The sequence below is a fragment of the Leuresthes tenuis genome, unplaced genomic scaffold (genome assembly GCF_036924035.1).
Source record: "Leuresthes tenuis unplaced genomic scaffold, fLeuTen1.0.hap1 SCAF_12, whole genome shotgun sequence".
Lineage (NCBI taxonomy): Eukaryota > Metazoa > Chordata > Actinopteri > Atheriniformes > Atherinopsidae > Leuresthes > Leuresthes tenuis.
Genome location: NW_027325366.1, coordinates 12547659 through 12570333, shown reverse-complemented (window position 1 = coordinate 12570333; position 22675 = coordinate 12547659). Strand labels below are relative to the sequence as shown.

The window sequence follows — 22675 nt, the reverse complement described above, 5'->3', positions numbered from 1 at the left end:
TAGAACTTGACTCTCTTGTTGACAGCACTACAGCTTCAATGCGTACAACACTGGACAATGTTGCCCCTCTGAAAAGGAAGGTAATCAGTCAGAAGAGGTTGGCTCCTTGGTATAATTCACAGCTGCGTGCGTTAAAGCAGACGACAAGAAAGCTAGAGAGACAGTGGCGTTCCTCTAATTTAGAAGAGTCTCAATTAGTCTGGAAAGATAGTTTAATAACGTATAAGAAAGCACTTCGTAAAGCTAGAACTGCTTATTACTCATTATTGATAGAAGAGAATAAGAATAATCCCAGGTTTCTTTTCAGCACTGTTGCCAGGCTGACAAAGAGTCCGAGCTCTGTTGAGCCATGTATTCCTTTAACTCTCAGCAGTGATGATTTCATGAGATTCTTCATCAATAAAATTGTTTCTATCAGAGAGAAGATTAATGGAATCCTTCCCATTATTATCACTGATGTATCATCAAGTAGAGCAGCTTTAGAAGTATCTTTCGAACCTGAATTGTATTTAGACAGCTTCTGTCCAGTTGATCTTTCTGAGCTAACAACAGCAATAGTCTCTTCTAAACCATCAACTTGTATGTTAGACCCAATCCCAACCAGACTGTTCAAGGAGGTTTTCCCCTTAATTGACACTTCCATTTTGGATTTGATCAATCGGTCTTTGTTGATAGGATATGTACCTCAGACATTTAAGGTTGCTGTAATTAAACCTTTACTTAAAAAACCTACTCTTGATTCAGAAGTGTTGGCTAATTATCGACCTATATCCAATCTCCCTTTTTTGTCCAAAGTTCTTGAAAAAATAGTTGCAGCTCAACTTTGTGATCATTTACATAGAAATAATCTGTTTGAAGAGTTTCAGTCAGGATTCAGAGTGCATCATAGCACATAAACGGCACTGGTGAAAGTTACCAATGATCTCCTGTTAGCTTCTGATAGCGGACTTGTTTCTGTGCTTGTCCTGTTGGATCTCAGTGCTGCATTTGATACGATCGATCACAGCATTCTGTTACAGAGACTTGAACATGTTATTGGGATTAAAGGAACTGCATTAGGCTGGTTTAAGTCATATTTATCTGATAGATTCCAGTTTGTTCTTGTAAATGAAAAATCTTCCTCACACGTTGGAGTAAGTCATGGAGTTCCTCAGGGTTCTGTGCTTGGACCGATTCTTTTTACTTTATACATGCTTCCATTAGGTAACATTATCAGACAGCATGGCATACATTTCCATTGTTATGCTGATGATACTCAGCTGTACTTATCTATGAAACCAGATGAAACCTACAGGTTGGTCAGACTACAAGCCTGTCTTAAAGACATAAAGACCTGGATGACTCAGAACTGTCTGCTTTTAAATTCAGACAAAACTGAAGTTGTTCTCTTTGGACCTGAGCGCTTCAGGGAGAAATTGTCTAGTTATATAGTTACTCTAGATGGTATTTCCTTGGCTTCTAGTTCTACAGTGAGGAACCTTGGAGTTATTTTTGACCAGAATTTATCATTTGACGCACATATAAAACAGGTTTCTAGGACTGCCTTCTTTCACCTTCGTAATATTGCTAAAATCAGGAACATCCTGTCTCAGGGTGATGCAGAGAAACTAGTCCATGCATTTGTTACTTCAAGATTGGACTACTGTAATTCCTTATTATTGGGCTGTCCCACATATTCTCTGAAAAGCCTCCAGCTGATCCAAAATGCTGCAGCCAGAGTTCTGATGAGAACTAACAGGAGAGATCATGTTTCTCCAGTTTTAGCTTCTCTTCATTGGCTCCCTGTTAAATTCAGAATAGAATTTAAGATTCTTCTTCTCACTTATAAAGTTCTTAATGCCCGAGCTCCATCATATCTTAAAGATTTAATTGTAAGATATTTTCCTAACAGAGCACTTCGCTCCCAAACTGCAGGTTTACTTGTTGTTCCCAGAGTTTCTAAAAGTAGAATGGGAGGTAGAGCCTTCAGTTATCAGGCCCCTCTCTTGTGGAATAAGCTGCCAGTAAATGTCCGGGAAGCAGACACCCTTTCCACTTTTAAGATTAGGCTTAAAACTTTTCTTTTCGATAAAGCTTATAGTTAGGGATGGCTCAGGTAATCCTGAAACATCCCATAGTTAAGCTGCTATAGGCTTAGACTGCTGGGGGACCTCATCTGTCACACCTTTCCTCACTTTGCTCTCTTTTTCCCCCTGATTAATTTCACAATTGATTTTATGTACATGTGACATTATTGTGATTATTAACCTATGTTTCCCTGTTCCAACAGATATCCTTTGAATGGCGTTATGGTGTTTTTCCCCCCTCTTTTCCCTCTTTTCTGTCTTCTCAAACCCCAGCTGGTCGAGGCGGATGGCCACCCTTCCTGAGTCTGGTTCTGCCAGAGGTTTCTTCCTGTTAAAAGGGAGTCGTTCCTTTCCACAGTTGCCACAGGCACGCTCAGGACGGGAGATTGGACTGAAGACACGTTTCGGTGCAATCTGTTGGTTTCCTTAGCTAGGATATAAATTTTTTGAATTGGCTCTATAAGAATTAATTGGATCATGATTACAATGAATTGAATTCCAATTGGCTTGAATTGGACTATATTACTTAAGTGCCTTGAGATGACAATTGTTGTAATCTGGCGCTATATAAATAAAATTGAATTGAATTGAATTGAATGGGGAAATATATTCCTTCACTCAAAGGACGTCTCCAATGAGGACCTTAATCTGTACTCACACTTCTTCGGACTGCTTCAAAAGTTTCCCTTACCCATGAAATCTCTGTCTCACTAATGACACAACCGGGAAACCCTCTTTTATTCAAATAAAAACTAAAAAGCAGTCCTATCATCTCAGACTATCATATTTAAAAAATGATCCCAGCGCTGGTATTCAGGAAAAGGACCTGCCAGTCCTCTCTCTCAGAAAAGGCCTTGGAGGTATGAGGCTGGAACAGCTACTTCAGTCCAGGCTGGCCATGCACTGCGGTCCGGTCCAGAGACACCAGTCGAGGGATCCTGTTCGTGATGCCAAAATTGTGGACATTGAAGGGCATGTTGAAGGTGTGAATGTCCGACCATAGTTGGTAAAAAGCGGGTAAGAAAAGGTTAAAATACACGACTCTACACAATCAATAGCAGGAGCGGAGTTGTTCGGCTAAAAGAAGGTGTGAAAGCCCGACCATGGTTTGTAAAAAGCGGGTAAGAAAAGGTTCGAATGCCAAAATATACACCATCAAAAGCGGAAGCCGAGGTGTTCGGCTGCAAGTACGTGTGAATGTCAGATCATAAATTGCAAAAAGCTGATGAGAAAGGTGTGAATGACCGACAATAATTGCTGAAAAATGTGTTAGAAAAGGTAAGAATGCCGGACGTTTCATCATCAAAAGCGTGAGAAGAGGTGTTCGGCTGTAAGATGGTGCGAATGTCCGACCATAGTTGGTAAAAAGCGGGTAAGAAAAGGTTCGAATGCCCGAATATATACCATCAAAAGCGGAAGCGGAGGTGTTCAGCTGCAAGAAGGTGTGAACGTCCGACCAAAGTTTGTAAAAAGCAGGTAAGAAAAGGTGCGAATGCCCGAACATACACCATCAAAAGAGGGAGCGGAGGTGTTCCGCTGACAGACGGTGTGAATGTCCGACCATAGTTGGTAAAAAGCGGGTAAGAAAAGGTTCGAAAGCCCGAATATATACCATCAAAAGCGGAAGCGGAGGTGTTCGGCTGCAAGAAGGTGTGAACGTCCGACCAAAGTTTGTAAAATGCAGTTAAGAAAAGGTTCGAATATCCAACCAAACATAATCAAAAGTGGGAGCAGAGCTGTTCGACTGCAAGTAGGTGTGAATGTCCACCCATAATTCCTGAAAAATGGGTAAGAAAAGGTGCGAATGCCCAACCATACATCATCAAAAGAAGAAGTGGATGTGTTCTGCTACAAGAAGGTTTGAATGTCCGACCATAGTTTGTAAAAAGTGGGTAAGAAAAAGTTCGAATGCCCGAACATACACCATCAAAAGAGGGAGCGGAGGTGTTCCGCTGTAAGACGGTGTGAATGTCCGACCATAATTGGTAAAAAGTGGGTAAGAAAAGGTTAAAATACCCGACTGTACACAATCAATAGCGGGAGCGGAGTTGTTCGGCTACAAGAAGGTGTGAAAGTCCGACCATGGTTTGTAAAAAGCGGGTAAGACAAGGTGCGAATGCCCGACAATGTATGATCAAAAGAGGGAGCGGAGGTGTTCGGCTGCAAGGTCTGAATTTCCAACCATAATTTGAAAACACCGTTGAAGAAAAGCCTCGAAAGCCCGACTATACACCATCAAAAGCGGGAGCAGAGGTGTTGAGCTGCAAGAAGGTCTGAATGTCCACCAATAATTACTGAAAAATGGGTAAGAAAAGGTGTGAATGCCCAACTATACATCATAAAAAGCAGAAGTGGATGTGTTCGGCCACAAGAAGGTTTGAATGTCCGACCATAGTTTGTAAAAGGCGGGTAAGAAAAGGTTCGAATGCCCGAACATACACAATCAAAAGAGGGAGCGGAGGTGTTTCGCTGCAAGAAGGTGTGAATGTCCGAGCATAGTTTGTAAAAAGTGGGTAAGAAAGGGTTCGAATGCCAGAACATACACCATCAAAAGAGGGAGTGGAGGTGTTCCGCTGTAAGAAGGTGTGAATGTCCGACCATAGTTGGTAAAAAGCGGGTAAGAAAAGGTTAAAATACCCGACTCTACACAATCAATAGCGGGAGCGGAGTTGTTCGGCTAAAAGAAGGTGTGAAAGTCCGACCATGGTTTGTAAAAAGCGGGTAAGAAAAGGTTCGAATGCCAAAATATACACCATCAAAAGCGGAAGCCGAGGTCTTCGGCTGCAAGTAGGTGTGAATGTCAGATCATAATTTGCAAAAAGCTGATGAGAAAGGTGTGAATGACCGACAATAATTGCTGAAAAATGTGTTAGAAAAAGTAAGAATGCCGGACCATTCATCATCAAAAGCGGGAGAAGAGGTGTTCGGCTGCAAGAAGCTGTGAATTTCCAGCCATAATTACTCAAAAACGGGTAAGAAAAGGTAGTATTGCCAGACCATAAATGATCAAAACAGGGAGCGGAGGTGTTCCACTGTAAGAAGGTGTGAATGTCCGACCATAATTGGTAAAAAGCGGGTAAGAAAAGGTTAAAATACCCGACTGTACACAATCAATAGCGGGAGCGGAGTTGTTTGGCTACTAAAAGGTGTGAAAGTCCAACCATGGTTTGTAAAAAGCGGGTAAGAAAAGGTGTGAATGCCGGACAATGTATGATCAAAAGAGGGAACGGAGGTTTTCGGCTGCAAGGTCTAAATGTCCAACCATAATTTGTAAAAACCGGGGAAGAAAAGGCTCGGAAGCCCGACTATACACCATCAAAAGCGGGAGCGGAGGTGTTCAGCTGCAAGAAGGTCTGAATGTCCATCAATAATTGCTAGAAAACATGAAAAAAAAATTTCGAATATCCAACCGCACATGATCATAAGTGGGAGAGGAGGTGTTCAGCTGCAAGAAGGTGTGAATGTCCACCCATAATTCCTCAAAAATGGGTAAAAAAAAAAGGTGCGAATGCCCAACCATACATCATCAAAAGCAGGACTGGATGTGTTCGGCTACAAGAAGGTTTGAATGTCCGACCATAGTTTGTAAAAAGCGGGTAAGAAAAGGTTCGAATGCCCGAACATACACCATCAAAAGAGGGAGCGGAGGTGTTCCGCCATAAGAAGGTGTGAATGTCCGACCGTAGTTGGTAAAAAGTGGGTAAGAAAAGGTTAAAATACCCGACTGTACACAATCAATAGCGGGAGCGAATGTGTTCGGCTACAAGAAGGTGTGAAAGTCCGACCATGTTTTGTAAATAGCGGGTAAGAAAAGTGCGAATGCCCGACAATGTATGATCAAAAGAGGGAGCGGAGGTTTTCGGCTAAAAGAAGGTCTGAATGTCCAACCATAATTTGTAAAAACCGGGGAAGAAAAGGCTCGAAAGCCCGACTATACACCATCAAAAGCGGGAGCAGAGGTGTTCAGCTGCAAGAAGGTCTCAATGTCCATCAATAATTGCTAAAAAACATGAAAGAAAATTTTCGAATATCAAACCGCACATGATCATAAGTGGGAGCGGAGGTGTTCAGCTGCAAGAAGGTGTGAATGTCCACCCATAATTCCTGAAAAATGGGTAAAAAAAGGTGCGAATGCCCAACCATACATCATCAAAAGCAAGTGTGAATGTCAGATCATAATTTGCAAAAACCTGATGAGAAATGGTGAGAATGCCCGACTATACACCATCAAATGCGGGAGCGGAGGTTTTCGGCTGTGAGTAGGTGTGAATGTCCAACCATACTTGCTGAAAAATATGACAAAGCAGTTTTCACTTGGTTCTAGTGAAGGAATTTATTTTATATCAAAATCCGAAATTGTGTAGAACTCGTGGAAATAAGTTTATTCTCGGATTCCTAAAGGTTTAGTGTTGTTCTTTGGTATACTGCAAAGTAATACTTTCTATTTTGTTGAAACCGATTCAGACATGGATAAATATCAAGGACAAAGCAGTTTTAACTTGGTTTGAGTGAAGGAATTCAATTTTATATCAAAATCCGAAATTGTGTAGAACTCGTCAATCGACGCTTATTCTCGGATTCCTGAAAAGGTTTAGAGTTTTTCCCTGCCCAAGAACTTTTAACGCAAGTGACAAAAATCCTTTACCCACAATCTGGACTTCAGAGATCTAAACGTGAGAAAAAACAAAACCAGATTCAAACCATGCCTATGGTTAAAGTTGCAGTTCCCACTGGACCATTACTGGTTTATCGACCCTGGACTGAGACTGACATCATGGAAGCATAACAATGCTTACCAGATCCAGAGATTTCTGGACCCCATTTTGCTGACGAGTTGCGAGATTTTTGCGCACAATTCTGCCCGACCGGGGTTGAATTGCGTCGCATATTGGCAAAAAAGTTCAAACTGACCGACCTCTGCAAAATAGAGGCCAGTATGCTACAACTGGATTTGCGACCTACCAACAGTGAACGAGGACATAATGATAACGCTCAATATGAAGCAGCCATCCAAAGACTGTGTCAAGCCATCACCACTCAATTTCCAACCAAAATCAATATGTCCCACATTTACACCTGCAAACAGAAACCCGGTGAAGGGACTGATGATTTTGTACACCGCATCCTTGAGGAAGTCAGCAAGCACAGCGGTCATCAGAGACCAACGGATTTGGGTAATGAATCAGGACCATGGGAGGGTATTGCATGCAATGCAATAATTAAAGGCCTCATGCCAGATGTCGCCACTGAAGTAAAGAACATTTACGTGGGATGGTGTGAGGGTCCTCGTTTGGCTGACGTTCGCGATATGCTCGCCATGCTCAGAACCAAGTTGAGACGCGTAAGATATAGGACAAGTGTGAAAAGGAGCTGCATTTGGCAGCCATGACCATGTATTACGCAGTTGGTGTAAACAGAGGACGAGGCCGAAGTCGAAGATGTGGACGTTTGGGAGAGGAGGTCGAAATGGGCCACGCCAGAGCTATGATCCGAATATTTGTTTTTACTGTGGCTGTGTCCACAGCTGAAAAGTGATGAAATTGGGCAAAAGGCTGACTGAGGGTGGGAGGCAGGTTCTGGACGTCACGCGGCAGCGGAGCCTCCACTAATGGGTGATAGCACAAACACACTCACACATTTTTCCTGCTCTGTGTAGTGAAGAAACGCTTGCCGACTGTGATTCACGTTGTAAAGTTTTGCATGCTAGTTCCGTCCTAGAGCAAAGATATTTCTCTCAGAATGTAGGAACTTATGTTCATCAGTAGTGACGTCAGGGGAGTTTGATTGTCCTCCAAAGTTAAGTGGAAACCACGTTTACTCTATGTCTGCATCAGGCCAGGTTGTGAAGGAGAAAATGACATCGCCCATTGCGTGTGTCACTCCCGATGGGCTCTCCTTCAAACACTCATTTTTGTTATCAGAGTTGTGTCCCATTAACCTGATGGGCTGTGATCTCATGTGTAAATTAGGCATTATTTTAACTTCTACACCAGAGGGTGTTAACGTTATGTTACAGCCTGACAAAGTTTTTACAGCAGTGCAGTTTGATTCATCTGCACTTACATATGCTTATGAGTGGAAACTTCCCAGCTCTCCTTTTTCACAACAACTAGAGGAAGAAGCAAAAGCGTTAGTTTCACCCCTTTCTGATTTCATGCAACCTGCTGATTTGCACTGAACATCACACATTTCTTTGGGGCCTGACAATGACTATGAGAAGAAGTGAAAAAATATGTGCGCCTACTTTATTGGCTGTGTCGCTCACTCCAGAGCAATTCGATTTTTTTAATGTTTGTGGTACTCGCCCTCACATTTCCTTGGCCAAACCTACACACTGGCATTGACAAGGTGTGGGAGAGTTTGTTGCTACATGTCAGAAAGAAACGGATTGGACCGTTTCACCTGCTGATCCAAATTTGATGTTTTCTGAACGATTGTCAGCATACAAAAAAACATTTTTGAGTACAATGCATTGTCAAAGAACTGTGGAATTAATTCCTACCACAGAATCACATTTTGAAGCATGTTTTTAATCTGAAAAAGATTTGTCTTCGATACCCATGTTGGCTGAAGTGCCCAATGATCTTTGGGCGAAGAGCAAATATGATGTGGGGTTGTTTATTGTTGAAACTAGATTAGAAATAGATAAATATGAAGGACAAAGCAGTTTGAACTTGGTTTGAGAGAAGGAATTAATTTTATTGCAAAATCCGAATTCATGCATAACTCGTCAAATAGATAGTGAAGTGTCGTTCGTGAGCGATTCGTTCGATATGAACAAATTTTTTATATGACTCGGGAGTAACGAGTTGTCTCAGTGAGTGATTCGTTCATTTTCATGCAGTACCCTTCCTCACCACATGGCAGGCGGCAGCTTCATAAGCTCAGTCAGCAGGACAGGAAACAGTATTGATTCGTTCATGACTCAACTCCTCGACTGACGGGTCCTCGCACAGGAAACAGTATTGATTAGTTTACGACTCAACTCCTTGGGTCTTCGTTCATTTGTCACGTTTTAAATTCTACGTTTCATTTGACAGGCTGAAGAGCAGTAGGCACAACAGTTCGTTCACAAACCGCATCATTAATCTCATAGACTATTCTACCATCAACAACTTGGAAACCACAATCGACTCTCTAGATGCAGAAAAAGCATTTAATGGAGGAAACTGGAAATTTTTATTCGCAGCATAAAACAAATTCGGGTTTGGGTCACACTTCATCAACTGGATAAGGATATTATATAGCTCCCCAAATGCAAGTGTCAGGACAAATGATCAAACTTCTCCAAGCTTCAGTCTGCAGAGAGGTACAAGACAGGGTTGCTCACTTTCTCCCTCACTTTTTGCTATTTTCATCAAACCTTTAGCAGCTGCTATCAGACAAGATATAAATATTAAAGGCATCCAACCCCAAAATATTGAGCATAAAATAAGTCTTTATGCTGATGATGTATTATTTTTCCTTCAGAACTCAGAGACGTCTCTCACTCACACGATCACACTCATAAATAAATTCTCGGCACTTTCTGACTACTCTATCAAATGGTCTAAGACCACAGTTCTGCCCATTAACTGTATGGTCCAGAATATACCTGCGATCACTTTACAGTCAGGAAATATTAGATATTTAGGCATAAACATTTCCTCCAGGCTCTCAGAGCTAACAAAGCTAAATTATGTGCAATTATTAAAGAGAGTAGAGGACGATCTCTCTCATTGGAAGTCCTTACCTATATCACTTATGGGGAGAGTTACAACCATTAAAATGATGATACTACCAAAAGTTAACTATTTGTTCTCAATGATCCCCATAAAACCATTTGCTACTTGGTTTAAGTCACTAGATTCATGCATCTCCAAATTTCTGTGGAAAAACAAACCACCACGTATTAGTTTAAAAACCCTACAGAAGACCAAGGACAGTGGTGGATTAGATTTACCTAATTTTCAGCAGTATTCCTTAGCCAATAGGTTACAATATATATCAAAATGGTTTAAACCTTGTTGTTGTCACAGTTCCCAGAGACGTTGTAATCGTTGAGGATTCTATATTCACCCCCTCATTAGAGGCACGTGTTGCAGATTGATAACACTGAATCTTCTTCTCTGTTCATTGCTGGCATCATTCCCAGCATCGTAAGTGTTCGTGGCATTGTTAGCCTCTTCTTCTGGATCTTGATATCGAGCATCCTTTTGTATTTCTGGTTTGTAAGTCCTCTCTCTTCGTTCACCGGAGTCTTCGTCTCTTTGTCCTTGAGTTTGGTGATTTTTTCTTCTTTTGATGCCTTGACACAGTGTGACAGGTGATACCACGTGGGAGATCCTTTAACTTGGACTGCTGTCCCTGTGCTGCGAAATGGCTGTGCTGCTCAAATGGTCTCTCCTTCATCATATACACAGTTATTTATACATCACCTTGCACCATGAAGCGTTGTCCCTTTTTGTTTCTCTCTTTGTTCTTAAAATGCTGTTATGCATGTCTAAACCAATCCATTAAACTAGATCATTTTGGCAGTAAAGCGATCTACAATGTGCTTGGTCGCAAAGCTGCTCATCTGTGGTAAACAGCTCTTCAGAAAGGCATTCTTCAATTGATTTCACTAATTTTATGTAATAATTTTGTGATTTCCTACAAAACTACACTTCTTCTCCCATCTGTCTGAGTATTTAATATTGTCTGGCTCCCGTTAAAACATGTATTTTTCCCATCTAATTCCTTGTTTCCTTTAAAACAAGTATTCCCCGTTTTCTATCCCTTCAGTAGCCAACCAGTTTGTATGGAATACACTGGAGCAACTTGACTGATCAGTAAAACACTGCTTTTGTTGTCACCGCAAGGCTTCCCCCGTCGGTTGTTTCACTGAGACACTACTGAGTAACTACAACTCAACACAGTTTATACACATAACATTCATATACATACTAACAAACAAACAAACAATAATTTATCGCAATTTTCTCATCTCTGTTTGAACGTACACCCAGGTAAATATTCCTGTAGTCTTCTCATACCGACTATGGACCCATTCATTGTTTAACTTCACTGTTTTGCAAATCCTAATTGAATATTACACATTGACATTGAACTTTACTGGATAAGCAGGTCTTCATTGCATTCAGCAGCCTATATGTGAGCATCTATGTGTAAGCTGTTCTTCTTTGCATTTATCAGCAGCAAGCAATTCTTCACTGCACATGCATATGTAAATAGTAAAACAATTCCAATGTGTTAGCGAAACCTTCTATATCACAGTGGTTTCTAAGATCTATTTTAAGTTCTTTGCCATCAGTGAGATGACATAGTTTACAAAGTGTGTCAAATTATCACTGAAGATCTTTTCAGGAATTTCAAATCTAGAAATGAGTTATTTTACGCGTGATTTTGCTACTGAGAGTGCATCTGCTTGTGCACATGGAAATATTTCAGACCATTTGGTAAAAACCTCTGTTGTCACTGAGCAGAATCGTTTCCCTTAACATTAATTTAGTTCAATGAAATCTACACAATAATGAAATAATGAAATCCAAACAAATATGTTGAAAAAGATACACTGGCTTAGGGAATTATCTTCGTTTTGGTCTTAGATTGCCCTGTGGAATGTATTTTGCACATATTTGACCTGCTAGACAAAACTTTATTCATTTATTTATTCTAAAAAAAAAAATTAAATAATTAGTAAAACCATATGCTGTAAAAACCTTGTTCATTATTGCTTCCATCCCTCCTGTTGAGACATGACATGGTCCGTGGCTCAATACTGCAGCATATTTAAACAAATTCTTTGGCAGTATGGTTTTCCTTCCGGTCATTCATACGAGTCTATTGTAGATGGCAATTGAATAACATCTAATAATGCTAAAATATTTGTAGTTTATACATTTAGCTGTGGATGTCAACATACCTGTTTTTCCAATGCTGTGTTAACACATGTACAGTTGAGAAGGCATACTGACTGTCAGTGTAAACGTTAACAACCTTTTTGTTATTTAATTTACAAGCTTCAGTTAAAGCTACCAATTCGACTGCTTGAACAGAGTAATTTTTTGGTAGTTGGTGTTTTAAGAAAACTTCAGTTTCTGTTACTACTGCAAATCCTGTAGCATTTGTGCCATCAGGGTTTTTTGCTTGACCTGTTGAATAAATATAGTTATTTCTGCATTTTCATAACGTATATCAGTTAAGTCTGGCCTGGGTAAAACACTGATGGTTATTTCTGACATGCAATCATGAGGCTTTCCATCTGTGGGGTAGGTAGCAGTGTGGATGGATTAAGTGTAGCACATCTCTCGACAACAAGGTGTGGCTGTGAAAGAAGAACTGTTATGTAGGAGAGATGTCTGGTAAAGATATTTTGTTAAGTAACCATATCACAGCCACTGCATGAGGTACCTTAAGTGTTAATGGGTGAAATAACACCATTATTGTTGATGCCTGCACTGCCAATGGCTTCTGGCCATTGATTCAAAAGTACGATCTCGTCCCTGTTTCCCCCTTTCAGTGGACACTGGCCCCTAATTACCGCAATTCAGCAGGGGGTCTTTCATTAGGAGTACTGGACTCCCCCGTGCACGGTTTCAGCTCCGACCCTGGAAAGCGGAAAAAACGTTGAGATCTGGTTTGAGGACCCAATTGTTGAGAAAAGTCTCTCAATGAGACTCAGAGTTGCTGGAGTCAGTTAATGCAAATGTTTAATCTTGCAGCAAGTTCAAGAATGTGTGTGTGTATGGGTGTATGTGTGCGAACGTGTGTGAGTTTGTGTGTGTGAGAGTTTAAAGAACCTTTTATCCACAGGCAGGTCTTAACTAGTATGGCACGGGTCCAGCCTGTCTCATCTTTTTTGGAAGGTCCAGCGCTCGGCCGTAACCCTTCTGTCTGTTTGGACTCTCACATACATTCGGTTAATCATAGAAAAACGAGAACAAAACTTTTTAGCCCCTTAAATTCATAAAACAGACATGGTGCAGTTATTTCCATTCTAGAAAATAAGAGTAATCACCACCATTCCTATAAATTCTGGATATCCTAACAATCTGAATCTTTTTTAAATGTTCGATGAAGCCCTTTGCTGTTCTGTTTAGAGACTCAGCTGATCATAAACCAAGTTTTGCTCTTGAACCAAGCTTCTAAACTCTTCACCTTTTTCATTTCTCAGTTAGTATTCACTTTAAAACTGATTAAAAGAAAAATTAAATGAATGCCTATCAACAAATGTGGGATCTAAACTCTAGTGCTTTCTCTAAAATAATTTCCTTTCTCAATTCAGAAATGTGTGTGTGTAAGTCACAACACCCGTGACACCAAAACGGCTTTCTTTTCTCTCTTTTCTCTACACTCTGCACTGTGAGCACACACACCAAATCAGAAAGGCTTTTTTCTCTCTTTTCTACATTATGGACTGTGGGGACACAAAACCGCTCTCTCTCTTTTTTTTTTTGATTGTGTGCCAGGGCGTTGTCTCACGTATTAGATTATGCTTAAGATACGAATGGGTTTATCAGTCACATCAGAATCCATACATACTGATCCTCCCGTAATAAAATGGTCGGATCTTATCAAACACACTTTGTTTCTTGTGACAAGTCAGCGAAACAGCGTATACACGTCAAGACACTGAATCAAGTTTGCCACAAGAACTCATAAGTTTGGCAGTATTGCTCTGCCGTCAGCAATCATACACCCATTTTATTTTCATGAGACATGTGCAGGCACCTGTTCATCTACTGTTCTATCACTATGAATTAGTTTATCTATTATCAATAAGGATACTTCTACAACTACTATCAAAGTATGTCCGGACTTCTTATGTTGTCAGTTGCTATATATGAATAAGTGGGTTGCTACTGAAAAGCATTAAGCATGTCACACAGCCCAAACATATAACATTTCAGGACACACCACACAGTTAACAACCACAGTGAAGCGTGTCAAAGCCCAAACATGTAACATTCAACAGGACACTTACACAACACATTCAAATCAAACAGTCAGACAACATACAAGAACATATACCCCAGCCGGCATTGCTCCCTGCCTATTTTCCTACAACTCACTATGTGTGCGCACACCTTTATTCACAAACTCTTCAACTTATACTCTTTTACCGAAGCTGCTACAGCTCGATTGGCCAAATACCCTTAGATCCTATTTCGGTGAATTTGACATCTGCCTTGTATGTAACAGATTAGCGGTTTAGCAGTTTTAATTTAGTTTGAGTGAAGGAATTCATTTTATAGCAAAATCCGAAATCGTGAAGAACTCATGAAAGTAAGCTTATTCTCGGATTCCTGAAACTTTAGATTTGCTCTTTCTTTTACTGCAAAGTACAACGTTGAGCAGCACTAATGATTTGTTTCTATTTTTAGCAGGCTTTACCTTTGCGGATGAAGCCCTTTCTGTCTGTGCAAAAGAAATCTTGTTACTGTGCAGAGTGACTTCTCTGAGTAGAGTCGCCTTACTTGTTGCGACTGTGCCGATGTTCGAAGCTGGAGTGCAAAGTTGTTGCTTGAATGGTGCTCGCTGGAGCGTGTGGTAGTGTAAAGTTATACCATTTAAAAGGGCTGAAGAGTGCTCAGTGCAGCGGGTGGGCGGAGGTGCAAAGTGACACTATGGCCATAAAAAGAACACCGCTACAAGTGCGCATTGTGCCAGGAAGGGCCCTCGGACGTGAACCAGTGGACAGTTATCGCTTCTCGGCCTTTTGGCTAAGATCAAGTGTAGTATCTGTTCTTATCAGTTTAATGTCTGATATGTCCTCTATGCGAGACTACATATTAAATGGATTTTTATCAATAGGAGTTGAAAAAGGAGCTTGCTCCGTTCACTCCAAGCATCGACCCGGTACTGCAGTGCCGCTGGGAACGGTGCGCTCTCCTCTGCTCTTGTGAAAAAGCAAACAGCGGTGCAGGATGGAAGTTTCAGGGAGCCTAAGATGAAACTTTCTTTTAATCTGCTGATAAAAGAGAGTGAATGCGAAGCAGACTTTAACACGGCTCTGGGAGCGAGCCGAGTGCGGGCTAACCGGGAGAATTGCTTGAAAGAAACGCGACACCGAATGAGCAGTCAGATCAAAGCCTCAATACGGTGTTCCCGTGTTGTTTGTGGCTGCCTTGTCTTTTGCACAGAGTAAAAGACAAGGCAGCCATCGAATAGGGCCCGATTGTTCCTACTTGGTCAGCCGAGGAGCAAGGGGGGGGAGCAAGCGTCTCAACCAAGCAAAGCTCACCATGGGGAAGGTGGCTATGCCAACTAGCCTGATGCCCTGCTCCCGCAGTGATGGATAATCATACACTGGTTTCTCTTCATAATGTACAAGTCTTTCGCCTTTTACTAAAGACTTCCGTGGAGAGCAGCACTAATGAATTGTTTCTATTTTTGGCAGGTTTTACCTTTGCGGGTGAAGCCCTTTCTGACTGTGCAAAAGAAATCTTGTTACTGTGCAGAGTGACTTCTCTGAGTAGAGTCGCCTCACTTGTTGCGACTGTGCCGATGTTGCTTGAATGGTGCTCGCTGGAGCGTGCGGTAGTGTAAAGTTATACCATTTAAAAGGGTTGAAGAGTGCTCAGTGCAGCGGGTGGGCGGAGGTGCAAAGTGACACTATAGCCATAAAACGAACACCGCTACTAGTGCGCATTGTGCCAGGAAGGGCCCTCGGACGTGAACCAGTGGACAGTTATCGCTTCTCGGCCTTTTGGCTAAGATCAAGTGTAGTATCTGTACTTATCAGTTTAATATGTTATATGTCTATGCAAGGACTACATATTAAATGGATTTTTATCAATAGGAGTTGAAAAAGGAGCTTGCTCCGTTCACTCCAAGCATCGACCCGGTACTGCAGTGCCGCTGGGAACGGTGCGCTCTCCTCTGCTCTTGTGAAAAAGCAAACAGCGGTGCAGGATGGGCTCTCCTTCAAACACTCATTTTTGTTATCAGAGTTGTGTCCCATTAACCTGATGGGCTGTGATCTCATGTGTAAATTAGGCATTATTTTAACTTCTACACCAGAGGGTGTTAACGTTATGTTACAGCCTGACAAAGTTTTTACAGCAGTGCAGTTTGATTCATCTGCACTTACATATGCTTATGAGTGGAAACTTCCCAGCTCTCCTTTTTCACAACAACTAGAGGAAGAAGCAAAAGCGTTAGTTTCACCCCTTTCTGATTTCATGCAACCTGCTGATTTGCACTGAACATCACACATTTCTTTGGGGCCTGACAATGACTATGAGAAGAAGTGAAAAAATATGTGCGCCTACTTTATTGGCTGTGTCGCTCACTCCAGAGCAATTCGATTTTTTTAATGTTTGTGGTACTCGCCCTCACATTTCCTTGGCCAAACCTACACACTGGCATTGACAAGGTGTGGGAGAGTTTGTTGCTACATGTCAGAAAGAAACGGATTGGACCGTTTCACCTGCTGATCCAAATTTGATGTTTTCTGAACGATTGTCAGCATACAAAAAAACATTTTTGAGTACAATGCATTGTCAAAGAACTGTGGAATTAATTCCTACCACAGAATCACATTTTGAAGCATGTTTTTAATCTGAAAAAGATTTGTCTTCGATACCCATGTTGGCTGAAGTGCCCAATGATCTTTGGGCGAAGAGCAAATATGATGTGGGGTTGTTTATTGTTGAAACTAGATTAGAAATAGATAAATATGAAGGACAAAGCAGTTTGAACTTGGTTTGAGAGAAGGAATTAATTTTATTGCAAAATCCGAATTCATGCATAACTCGTCAAATAGATAGTGAAGTGTCGTTCGTGAGCGATTCGTTCGATATGAACAAATTTTTTATATGACTCGGGAGTAACGAGTTGTCTCAGTGAGTGATTCGTTCATTTTCATGCAGTACCCTTCCTCACCACATGGCAGGCGGCAGCTTCATAAGCTCAGTCAGCAGGACAGGAAACAGTATTGATTCGTTCATGACTCAACTCCTCGACTGACGGGTCCTCGCACAGGAAACAGTATTGATTAGTTTACGACTCAACTCCTTGGGTCTTCGTTCATTTGTCACGTTTTAAATTCTACGTTTCATTTGACAGGCTGAAGAGCAGTAGGCACAACAGTTCGTTCACAAACCGCATCATTAATCTCATAGACTATTCTACCATCAACAACTTGGAAACCACAATCGACTCTCTAGATGCAGAAAAAGCATTTAATGGAGGAAACTGGAAATTTTTATTCGCAGCATAAAACAAATTCGGGTTTGGGTCACACTTCATCAACTGGATAAGGATATTATATAGCTCCCCAAATGCAAGTGTCAGGACAAATGATCAAACTTCTCCAAGCTTCAGTCTGCAGAGAGGTACAAGACAGGGTTGCTCACTTTCTCCCTCACTTTTTGCTATTTTCATCAAACCTTTAGCAGCTGCTATCAGACAAGATATAAATATTAAAGGCATCCAACCCCAAAATATTGAGCATAAAATAAGTCTTTATGCTGATGATGTATTATTTTTCCTTCAGAACTCAGAGACGTCTCTCACTCACACGATCACACTCATAAATAAATTCTCGGCACTTTCTGACTACTCTATCAAATGGTCTAAGACCACAGTTCTGCCCATTAACTGTATGGTCCAGAATATACCTGCGATCACTTTACAGTCAGGAAATATTAGATATTTAGGCATAAACATTTCCTCCAGGCTCTCAGAGCTAACAAAGCTAAATTATGTGCAATTATTAAAGAGAGTAGAGGACGATCTCTCTCATTGGAAGTCCTTACCTATATCACTTATGGGGAGAGTTACAACCATTAAAATGATGATACTACCAAAAGTTAACTATTTGTTCTCAATGATCCCCATAAAACCATTTGCTACTTGGTTTAAGTCACTAGATTCATGCATCTCCAAATTTCTGTGGAAAAACAAACCACCACGTATTAGTTTAAAAACCCTACAGAAGACCAAGGACAGTGGTGGATTAGATTTACCTAATTTTCAGCAGTATTCCTTAGCCAATAGGTTACAATATATATCAAAATGGTTTAAACCTTGTTGTTGTCACAGTTCCCAGAGACGTTGTAATCGTTGAGGATTCTATATTCACCCCCTCATTAGAGGCACGTGTTGCAGATTGATAACACTGAATCTTCTTCTCTGTTCATTGCTGGCATCATTCCCAGCATCGTAAGTGTTCGTGGCATTGTTAGCCTCTTCTTCTGGATCTTGATATCGAGCATCCTTTTGTATTTCTGGTTTGTAAGTCCTCTCTCTTCGTTCACCGGAGTCTTCGTCTCTTTGTCCTTGAGTTTGGTGATTTTTTCTTCTTTTGATGCCTTGACACAGTGTGACAGGTGATACCACGTGGGAGATCCTTTAACTTGGACTGCTGTCCCTGTGCTGCGAAATGGCTGTGCTGCTCAAATGGTCTCTCCTTCATCATATACACAGTTATTTATACATCACCTTGCACCATGAAGCGTTGTCCCTTTTTGTTTCTCTCTTTGTTCTTAAAATGCTGTTATGCATGTCTAAACCAATCCATTAAACTAGATCATTTTGGCAGTAAAGCGATCTACAATGTGCTTGGTCGCAAAGCTGCTCATCTGTGGTAAACAGCTCTTCAGAAAGGCATTCTTCAATTGATTTCACTAATTTTATGTAATAATTTTGTGATTTCCTACAAAACTACACTTCTTCTCCCATCTGTCTGAGTATTTAATATTGTCTGGCTCCCGTTAAAACATGTATTTTTCCCATCTAATTCCTTGTTTCCTTTAAAACAAGTATTCCCCGTTTTCTATCCCTTCAGTAGCCAACCAGTTTGTATGGAATACACTGGAGCAACTTGACTGATCAGTAAAACACTGCTTTTGTTGTCACCGCAAGGCTTCCCCCGTCGGTTGTTTCACTGAGACACTACTGAGTAACTACAACTCAACACAGTTTATACACATAACATTCATATACATACTAACAAACAAACAAACAATAATTTATCGCAATTTTCTCATCTCTGTTTGAACGTACACCCAGGTAAATATTCCTGTAGTCTTCTCATACCGACTATGGACCCATTCATTGTTTAACTTCACTGTTTTGCAAATCCTAATTGAATATTACACATTGACATTGAACTTTACTGGATAAGCAGGTCTTCATTGCATTCAGCAGCCTATATGTGAGCATCTATGTGTAAGCTGTTCTTCTTTGCATTTATCAGCAGCAAGCAATTCTTCACTGCACATGCATATGTAAATAGTAAAACAATTCCAATGTGTTAGCGAAACCTTCTATATCACAGTGGTTTCTAAGATCTATTTTAAGTTCTTTGCCATCAGTGAGATGACATAGTTTACAAAGTGTGTCAAATTATCACTGAAGATCTTTTCAGGAATTTCAAATCTAGAAATGAGTTATTTTACGCGTGATTTTGCTACTGAGAGTGCATCTGCTTGTGCACATGGAAATATTTCAGACCATTTGGTAAAAACCTCTGTTGTCACTGAGCAGAATCGTTTCCCTTAACATTAATTTAGTTCAATGAAATCTACACAATAATGAAATAATGAAATCCAAACAAATATGTTGAAAAAGATACACTGGCTTAGGGAATTATCTTCGTTTTGGTCTTAGATTGCCCTGTGGAATGTATTTTGCACATATTTGACCTGCTAGACAAAACTTTATTCATTTATTTATTCTAAAAAAAAAATTAAATAATTAGTAAAACCATATGCTGTAAAAACCTTGTTCATTATTGCTTCCATCCCTCCTGTTGAGACATGACATGGTCCGTGGCTCAATACTGCAGCATATTTAAACAAATTCTTTGGCAGTATGGTTTTCCTTCCGGTCATTCATACGAGTCTATTGTAGATGGCAATTGAATAACATCTAATAATGCTAAAATATTTGTAGTTTATACATTTAGCTGTGGATGTCAACATACCTGTTTTTCCAATGCTGTGTTAACACATGTACAGTTGAGAAGGCATACTGACTGTCAGTGTAAACGTTAACAACCTTTTTGTTATTTAATTTACAAGCTTCAGTTAAAGCTACCAATTCGACTGCTTGAACAGAGTAATTTTTTGGTAGTTGGTGTTTTAAGAAAACTTCAGTTTCTGTTACTACTGCAAATCCTGTAGCATTTGTGCCATCAGGGTTTTTTGCTTGACCTGTTGAATAAATATAGTTATTTCTGCATTTTCATAACGTATATCAGTTAAGTCTGGCCTGGGTAAAACACTGATGGTTATTTCTGACATGCAATCATGAGGCTTTCCATCTGTGGGGTAGGTAGCAGTGTGGATGGATTAAGTGTAGCACATCTCTCGACAACAAGGTGTGGCTGTGAAAGAAGAACTGTTATGTAGGAGAGATGTCTGGTAAAGATATTTTGTTAAGTAACCATATCACAGCCACTGCATGAGGTACCTTAAGTGTTAATGGGTGAAATAACACCATTATTGTTGATGCCTGCACTGCCAATGGCTTCTGGCCATTGATTCAAAAGTACGATCTCGTCCCTGTTTCCCCCTTTCAGTGGACACTGGCCCCTAATTACCGCAATTCAGCAGGGGGTCTTTCATTAGGAGTACTGGACTCCCCCGTGCACGGTTTCAGCTCCGACCCTGGAAAGCGGAAAAAACGTTGAGATCTGGTTTGAGGACCCAATTGTTGAGAAAAGTCTCTCAATGAGACTCAGAGTTGCTGGAGTCAGTTAATGCAAATGTTTAATCTTGCAGCAAGTTCAAGAATGTGTGTGTGTATGGGTGTATGTGTGCGAACGTGTGTGAGTTTGTGTGTGTGAGAGTTTAAAGAACCTTTTATCCACAGGCAGGTCTTAACTAGTATGGCACGGGTCCAGCCTGTCTCATCTTTTTTGGAAGGTCCAGCGCTCGGCCGTAACCCTTCTGTCTGTTTGGACTCTCACATACATTCGGTTAATCATAGAAAAACGAGAACAAAACTTTTTAGCCCCTTAAATTCATAAAACAGACATGGTGCAGTTATTTCCATTCTAGAAAATAAGAGTAATCACCACCATTCCTATAAATTCTGGATATCCTAACAATCTGAATCTTTTTTAAATGTTCGATGAAGCCCTTTGCTGTTCTGTTTAGAGACTCAGCTGATCATAAACCAAGTTTTGCTCTTGAACCAAGCTTCTAAACTCTTCACCTTTTTCATTTCTCAGTTAGTATTCACTTTAAAACTGATTAAAAGAAAAATTAAATGAATGCCTATCAACAAATGTGGGATCTAAACTCTAGTGCTTTCTCTAAAATAATTTCCTTTCTCAATTCAGAAATGTGTGTGTGTAAGTCACAACACCCGTGACACCAAAACGGCTTTCTTTTCTCTCTTTTCTCTACACTCTGCACTGTGAGCACACACACCAAATCAGAAAGGCTTTTTTCTCTCTTTTCTACATTATGGACTGTGGGGACACAAAACCGCTCTCTCTCTTTTTTTTTTTGATTGTGTGCCAGGGCGTTGTCTCACGTATTAGATTATGCTTAAGATACGAATGGGTTTATCAGTCACATCAGAATCCATACATACTGATCCTCCCGTAATAAAATGGTCGGATCTTATCAAACACACTTTGTTTCTTGTGACAAGTCAGCGAAACAGCGTATACACGTCAAGACACTGAATCAAGTTTGCCACAAGAACTCATAAGTTTGGCAGTATTGCTCTGCCGTCAGCAATCATACACCCATTTTATTTTCATGAGACATGTGCAGGCACCTGTTCATCTACTGTTCTATCACTATGAATTAGTTTATCTATTATCAATAAGGATACTTCTACAACTACTATCAAAGTATGTCCGGACTTCTTATGTTGTCAGTTGCTATATATGAATAAGTGGGTTGCTACTGAAAAGCATTAAGCATGTCACACAGCCCAAACATATAACATTTCAGGACACACCACACAGTTAACAACCACAGTGAAGCGTGTCAAAGCCCAAACATGTAACATTCAACAGGACACTTACACAACACATTCAAATCAAACAGTCAGACAACATACAAGAACATATACCCCAGCCGGCATTGCTCCCTGCCTATTTTCCTACAACTCACTATGTGTGCGCACACCTTTATTCACAAACTCTTCAACTTATACTCTTTTACCGAAGCTGCTACAGCTCGATTGGCCAAATACCCTTAGATCCTATTTCGGTGAATTTGACATCTGCCTTGTATGTAACAGATTAGCGGTTTAGCAGTTTTAATTTAGTTTGAGTGAAGGAATTCATTTTATAGCAAAATCCGAAATCGTGAAGAACTCATGAAAGTAAGCTTATTCTCGGATTCCTGAAACTTTAGATTTGCTCTTTCTTTTACTGCAAAGTACAACGTTGAGCAGCACTAATGATTTGTTTCTATTTTTAGCAGGCTTTACCTTTGCGGATGAAGCCCTTTCTGTCTGTGCAAAAGAAATCTTGTTACTGTGCAGAGTGACTTCTCTGAGTAGAGTCGCCTTACTTGTTGCGACTGTGCCGATGTTCGAAGCTGGAGTGCAAAGTTGTTGCTTGAATGGTGCTCGCTGGAGCGTGTGGTAGTGTAAAGTTATACCATTTAAAAGGGCTGAAGAGTGCTCAGTGCAGCGGGTGGGCGGAGGTGCAA

General features: G+C 40.6%; 3 non-coding genes across 3 annotated transcripts; all 3 read left to right on the top strand.

The window, feature by feature from the left end:
* Positions 1 to 14750: 14750 nt before the first annotated feature.
* On the top strand, positions 14751 to 14940 carry LOC140320463 (U2 spliceosomal RNA). The gene has a single exon (XR_011918311.1). It is a non-coding gene; the product is annotated as a U2 spliceosomal RNA (small nuclear RNA).
* A 411-nt stretch (positions 14941 to 15351) lies between these two features.
* On the top strand, positions 15352 to 15465 carry LOC140266080 (U5 spliceosomal RNA). Its single transcript, XR_011906748.1, has one exon. It is a non-coding gene; the product is annotated as a U5 spliceosomal RNA (small nuclear RNA).
* Positions 15466 to 15740: 275 nt separating this feature from the next.
* LOC140320568 (U2 spliceosomal RNA) lies at positions 15741 to 15928 on the top strand. The gene has a single exon (XR_011918403.1). It is a non-coding gene; the product is annotated as a U2 spliceosomal RNA (small nuclear RNA).
* The last annotated feature ends 6747 nt before the right edge of the window (positions 15929 to 22675 follow it).